General features: G+C 41.3%; 1 long non-coding RNA gene across 2 annotated transcripts in view; it reads left to right on the top strand.

Annotated features, from left to right (window-relative positions):
- The window catches only part of LOC119399420 (uncharacterized), a 20,154-nt gene extending 14,440 nt beyond the window's left edge, over positions 1 to 5,714 (top strand). Inside the window, exons 4-5 of one of the 2 annotated variants that reach the window (XR_007416856.1) lie at positions 4,531 to 4,606; positions 5,540 to 5,714. This is a non-coding gene — a long non-coding RNA (uncharacterized LOC119399420). The remainder of the gene's footprint in view (positions 1 to 4,530; positions 4,607 to 5,539) is intronic. The other variant, XR_007416855.1, reaches the window with a different exon arrangement.
- Positions 5,715 to 7,060: the final 1,346 nt, after the last annotated feature.

Below are 7,060 nucleotides of genomic sequence, written 5' to 3'. Positions count from 1 at the left end.
TCTTACGTTCCGTTAATCTCTGAATAACACAGCAGCCAAAAAAGCAAAGTGAGATAACCAGCCACAGCACCAAGAATCTGTATGAAGAAACAGCCACACTAAAAGAACTTTAACACCGCGCTACACAGCAATCAGTAACTAGTGGGTGTCTTGGAAAAATATTTGAGTCTGCCTTTGTCTATTCCCTGCTCATTATTTCTCAGTACAGTGGCGCAAATCTTACCTGGCCCATTGGCACCATAAGGGCAACATTATGCCTTATCTACTTCCCCTTTAGCCTATGAGATAATCACTGATGTAAGAACACATAAGACACTCTTGTTACTATTGCTTTCTGCAACCACGTTCAGACGTAACAAAAATGTGCTTTAAACATTGAGCTACCGAGGCTATTACAACGCAAGAATGACCTACATCTAATAGATGCCTAACCAGTTCATTAAAGCTGTGCTCATTGTGTTCACGCAGCACTTGGTGAAAATACTTATGGCATGACACAGCAAAGCCAGTACTATTCCTTAGAAATTTAGAATGCTTGGCCGAGAAGTTGAACAGTAGTTTTGAGATCTAGGGCATACTGCCATCACACGTGGTTCCACAGAAACACTAAGGTAATGTCCTGAATTGTACTATTCTGTCATTCTGAGCCGTTATTTAGTAAGGTTCAGCCCTCGTTCAATTACATCAAATTGTCTATTCACTCAGGTAACCGCGGTTTCAAGTTTATCACCGCTACAAAAAATCAATCATGTAATTGTACACGTAATGAAAAACCTCAATAATATCTTTGCCTAAGGCCTCCTCTAAGCGTTTGTCAACTGTGTTAAGGTATAAATCACTGAGCATTGGGGCATCTTTAAACCAATGCGTGTTCAATTCTGCGCATGTTATGCTTACTTGATATTTTGTTGTGGTTACCATTTGAATCCATGGTTACCTCAATGATTGAACAATTTGAGTTAAATGAGGATGGCCGAAGTTTACTGAAGCATTGCTTCAGAATGATAGTATACAAACTTTAGGCATTAACTTAACATTTCAGGAAACCAAGTTTGCTAGCAGTATTCTTCTGGATCTTCATACTGTTGTGTCACTTCAACTCCAAGCATTCTAAGCCTAGAAAAAACGCTATTTTCATGTCATGCTTAACTCATCTCTCACCAGTCTGTACACAAAATGAAGGCCAGCTTTAACGCACAGGTTACGCGTCCATTAGATGCAGGTTATCCTTGTTTTGCAGTAGCCACTGTCACTGAACGTTTCAAGAAGCCGACTGTGTCACGTGCAAACATGGATGCAAAATTAACAGTAACAAGCGTGCCGTAGGTATTCTTTACACTCATTGCTTATCTCACAGGCTAAAGAAAGTGGGAAGTGCATACAGTGTCAATGCTGCCTTTACGGCTACGTAATTTGTGCCACCTTGCAGAGAAGAATAAACAGATATAGACAACAAGTGCACTAACATTTGTTTCGTAGAACACACCAGCAACTTTACCGATTGCCGTACAGGTGTGGTATAATGTTTCTCTTCGCTGTTGCTGCTTCTCCAAGAGCAAATGGGCCGCTATGTTTACCAGAGATTAACGAAACATCAGGAGTCATAAACTGGAGGTTTACCATCATATAACCTTGCATTGTCGAGAGTGTAAATGCACGCCAAAATTCGATGAATGCGTAGTTTCATACAAGAGTGGAAATGTAAAAACCTGTAATGGTAGAAGCCTGGCTATCGATAGTAGTGGAACTGCATGTGTGAGCCAGCTGTCAGCTGACTTGCATGAAGAAAAATCAGATTCCTGAAGTGCTATCTCTCACGTAAAGCTCCAAGTGTGCCGGATTGATTAGGTGTCTCCCTATCCCTGCAGATGCGTGTAAAGGTATTTGTGTCCACTTTCTTTTCCACCACTGTATGCCTCTTCATTTTTTGTTGGTGTTTGTGTTGACCCCACTTCTTTCTTGTGTCTGCGTTTGCATGCCTACCTTCATTTCAAGATGATCATTACCAATTTTTTCAGCTTTCTGTCATTCTAAATATTCTTCACCAGCTTTGAATAGGTTAACATGAGTCCAGTATTGCCGTACGAACTGCAGAAATGATGCTGAGCACATGTGGTAGCCTTTGAACTGCATATGAAAGCCCAGATTTCTGTGTCATCATTGCATGGCACTTATATTCATAGTTCTAGCCAGCACATCAGCCCTCGTCAAAAGAGCACAGGACAAATCTACCTATATACCTTCTAATTGCAAAATAATCCAGATCTCGGAGTTCGTTTATAGTTCACAGTCAATCTATTCGAAATGAATGGCACGGTTGACATGACCTCGGAACTTATACATTGTGTGACATTTGTGTGAAGACATCATCCAGCCATCACGTCACTGTAGATCCACAGTAAACAGGCAAAAATCAGCAAATGCACCTGTAAAGATCTGAAGGTGTTCTGAAAACACAGTAATGCCGAGGCTTTTTGTAAGAAATGTCTGTATACATATCAGCTGATATAAATGAAAGGGTGGCAGGATTGCATTGTCACACAAAAGTATGGCATATGTATGGGTTCTAATGTTGTGTAAACTTGGTGATGTTAAGAATGGTCGACAAAGTATACTTTTCTCGTTGATCACTTAATACACTAGACAAGAACGAAGAAGAGACCAACGCAACACCGGCATAAATTTCAATGAGAATCACTACCACCTTGCCCAACTGTCAGTTCTGATGGGCCCTGATTAGAATCTTTAGGTTCAGGTAGATGATTACCCTTTTCTTTATTGATGGCTGATGGTTCGGCGGGCTGCGGCCAAATGCGCTCACTTTCTACGAAAAAAGTGATGCTAGTTTGAATGTCACGTCTGCTGTTCTGAGCAATGAATGCATTCAAATTGGGTACCCTAGCATATAGGTCAGTGGCTGCTACACATTGTGACATAAAGCAGTCTGTTAGGCCAATTAATATACTCAATTTGTAACCCATTCAGTGCTGGTGACAAATGGCATCAATGTTTGTTCCCTAAGAACCTGTGTTGAATATTGAACAAATATGCTGTGTCCATTTGCATATCTGCCATTTCTAGACGATTTGTCACATTTTCTCTAGTTGCCATTATTTTTATTGCAACTCAGCGAGTAATGCTGCTATTGTTTGGACGAAGAGATGAAAATAGCAATAGGCGAGCCCAGTTTTCGTTAACACTACCCATATGAAAAACTAGTAATGGATGCAAAGAAAGCATGGGGAAAAACAATTTAAACCTTTTTTTTAATTGCGCTTTATGGCCCATTTGATTTCATTCTATGCTGCAGCATCACAGCCCATACAGTTAAACAGGACACTTATGATTAATGAAATTTGTAAGATATGGCCTGCCAGAGTAATCTATTTACTAAGTATAAGTACTCGTAGTAATGCATTGTGTTTGAGCACCGGAATATGAACAAAAAATATAACAATTCTAAGACCATTCACCTTACTAGGATGACGTGGTTAGCTGTTGCCTGTTCCTCCCAAGTTTCTATAAACTTTCATGCCTTCCCATAGTGACCAAAAAAGGAAAGTTCTGCACCGCAGCACATTCACGGCACACTAACGCCAACATTGTCACACCATCTGGACATGAAGGGCGTTAGCATACATTGTACCATCTTTTTCTGTGCTGTTTCACTTAGATTTGCGAACTCAAGTGCCAGTGCACTTGTATTGGCACAAACAATCTGTAGTGAATTGCATCTGATGCCAGCATATGTGTATGTGTATTTGTGTATGTGTATTTTTAAGTCTATTACAAGAAATGAAAAAGAAGTTATTTCGAGGAGTGTCTCCCCTAAAGGACACTAAAGTGAAACCTTAGAATCAGTTTAGACAAATAAATATTCTTTAAGATCTGTAATGTCATTCATTTTACCTTCATAGGTAAATTAGTAGAAGAGGAAATGAAGGCCAGTGTTTAACTTGTTGAATTTCATGCTAAAACTGATCACATACTATCAACATGACGTTGCAAATATCACGTCTTTTATCGTATTTCGGCCACATTGGTTCGCTAAAATTTTGTGAAACTTATGTTAAGATTTAGGTATGTAGGAACACAACGTAAAAAATATTGCCCGTAGCAGGTGCTGGCAAATCTGATGTCACGGAGAGCTGGTGTGGGAACGTCTGTGCACGCGTCGCCTCGTCTATCTTTTTTTTTTTTTGCGCATTGTCTTGCTTACCAATGCCCGAAAGCAGAGCTAGTTGGTAGGAATACATGATAAAAGATGGTAGGCATACAACACGGACACAAGAGAGAAGTTGGGACAACACAAACGCCGACTAACCTTATTCGGCTAGTCGGTTAGTCAGCATTTGTGTTGTCCCGACTTCTCTCTTGTGTTCATGTTTGCATGCCTACCGTCTTTCATGAATCGCCTACCAAGTATCTTCTCGTGTGAAGAGTGGTGTCTTTGGTACTCTGAAGTTGTTTGCACTAAATGACAGAAATTGTTTTTCTCTTTAAAATCCTTTAACCCGTTTCCTACCACAGACGATCTGAGTTCGTACACAGTTTGTACTGCTCCTACCGAAGAACTGGGCTCGTCCATGCTGAAAGAAGCGTTTGGGTGCGCTGCAATTAAGATACTCTGATTCAGTTTGCTGTGTTGTCTTTGACTTACACAGATAGTGCAGTAAAAAATATAAAAACACGGTCAAAGCATGCATTTTATTGAGGACGGGCGAGATTCTGGCAACTTGAATTAGAAAAGGGTGTACGTGCGCGAGTGCTGGCACAGCTTTGTTCAGTTTGTTCGCTTAAGTTTTGTGGAACGAAGAATATCAGTGCCCCGGAAAGTGTGGCAGCGATACAGAGAATATTTTTTTCTGAATCCTCAGATTCGGATGAGCACCGAATCTCAACGTATCGACAGTGCACGGCAATAGTTGTAAAGAAACCCCCAACGTCACGACGTGTTCACGGCTTTTTTTACGGGCTCCTTCTCCCCGCAAATTATTATTTTTTTCATTCCAGACATTTTCTGCACCAAAGACTGAATAAAAAATTAGGGCACCTTCTGTGTTGCAGGGCAGTGAAGCCAATCTCCGGATACTTTCAAAAAATATTTTTCTTTTATCTGCGAGTAAAGTGCCTTTAAATAGTTTTTTAGTTGTTTCGGGATACATGAAATCGAATGGGCAAATAAAAAAATTGTATTTTTATAGTTTTTTAACAAAAAACTCTGTAGGGAAAGAGTTGAAGTTGTTGCTTGCATATTTTTTGTCAAAGATGGCTGGCATAAGAAATAGCAATATGGAGTCTCAAAGCGCACAGCAAGGACATCCCTTGACGTACTTTGTAGCTAATGGGTTTGCACACCAGCCTGGCAATGAACAACGTACTAGAACGTTACGGACATGTGGACTGATTACGTGCTGCCTTTTATTTGACTTGATATGGTTTAAGCTTTTGGTCAAAGCGATTGCAACTGGTTTCATTGATGTTATTGCTCCAAATTTAGTGAAAGCAGTTTATTTGTTTTTATTCAATTCTGTTGTAGCATGCCTGGAAAAGTACATCAAAGCACACCCCATCTGGCTGACTGCACTACCTCAAGGAAACTGCCTTTCTCCCATCTGCAAGTTCCTAAGAAGTTACTAATGAAGCAAGCCAGCAGGGCGTACGTGTTAGGCATGGCAGCATGGAGAACAAATAAACATGAGTATTTGGTGCAAGATGCATTCATTGATTCCGTGCTGCATCAACATGTGGCTGCATGCTTGGCCACGTGTAGACACAGCAAGTAAACTCGTTAACCTCAATGGTAAAAGGTTGTCTATAATCACGTTAAGAAGCACGATGTCTTATTTTGTAAAAAAATTGCATGGCTCGACTTTGCGTCCAACACCCATCGTTATCTACCCATTATCTGCCCATCACCCAGCATACACCCGGTATGTCCATCACCCACCGTCCACCCATCATCTGTCCATCACCCAATATCCACCCACCATCCGTCCATCATCCACCATCTGTCACCATCCGTCCATCATCCACCATCTGTCCACCATCCGTCCATCACCCACCATCTGTCCACCATGCGTCCATCATTACCAGTACCATAATCCACCAAGATGATGGGTAGTGGGTCCCATCATGCCCACCATTGGGCAAATTTTCAATAGGGGAAAACAAGTTTTGCGGTAAAGACTGTCCTTACTTTTTAGATGGTCACAGAATACTGGGCGTTCGTGCGTGCATAAGTAAGCTTCACCCTGCGGCAATCTCATCCGCCCCCGGCACGCTGCGGCCTGCGATCACTTCACAATATAATCACTGGCATTACTTTTGGGACAAACGCTGTGTATATAATCTTACCTTATAACGCATGTTGCATCGCCCTTGGTCGCTTCTTTACAAGACGCGTCATGTAGCAGATGCCTTCCCATTCCATATAGCTGTTTCCTTGTCAGGCCAGGAGGTATAGCAGAAAAAACAAAGAATAATTGTGGTTACAGTGACGGTTTCTTTATCACACTAACGTGACAGTACACTCATAAATATACAAAAAGGTTGTTGCACTAAATGTGTAGTAAAAATAACTTAAACTGACATTGTGGAAAAATGAGAAACCTTGCTTCTCAAATACGACTGCGGCAAACTATAACTCGCAGGTTTTTAAGCTGATATACAGATTAGTTACGAAGATACATGCGAGGCGTTGGTGATGTATTTATCTTCTTTTATTGCATCGGCCTGGTTTGTGTTACGATGCGGTAAACTTCCGGAATGCACTTGTTTCAATGCACAAGAACAAGAATGCGAACAATATTATTCCAGTGCGCCGCATCGATGGGACGCCCACAAAAAGCAATTTATAAACACTGAAGCAGTGGGTTTTTACTCCCCGGTTCGTATATTCTCGGCCTTGAAAAGAGTGTTCATCCTTTGGAAGCTTCAACGGTCCTTTCGTTCCCCCGAAGTCAGCTAACTGCACTTCGCGAGAGCATTTTAACGAGTCAATACAAACAGAACGAAAGCGAGTGTGTCGGCCGGCAGTGGCTCTAAACATTTCGAGCGG

The sequence above is a fragment of the Rhipicephalus sanguineus genome, chromosome 7 (assembly GCF_013339695.2).
Source record: "Rhipicephalus sanguineus isolate Rsan-2018 chromosome 7, BIME_Rsan_1.4, whole genome shotgun sequence".
NCBI classification, from domain to species: domain Eukaryota; kingdom Metazoa; phylum Arthropoda; class Arachnida; order Ixodida; family Ixodidae; genus Rhipicephalus; species Rhipicephalus sanguineus.
The sequence above is the reverse complement of the archived record's forward strand: the minus strand, read 5'-3'. Positions and strand labels throughout refer to the sequence as shown.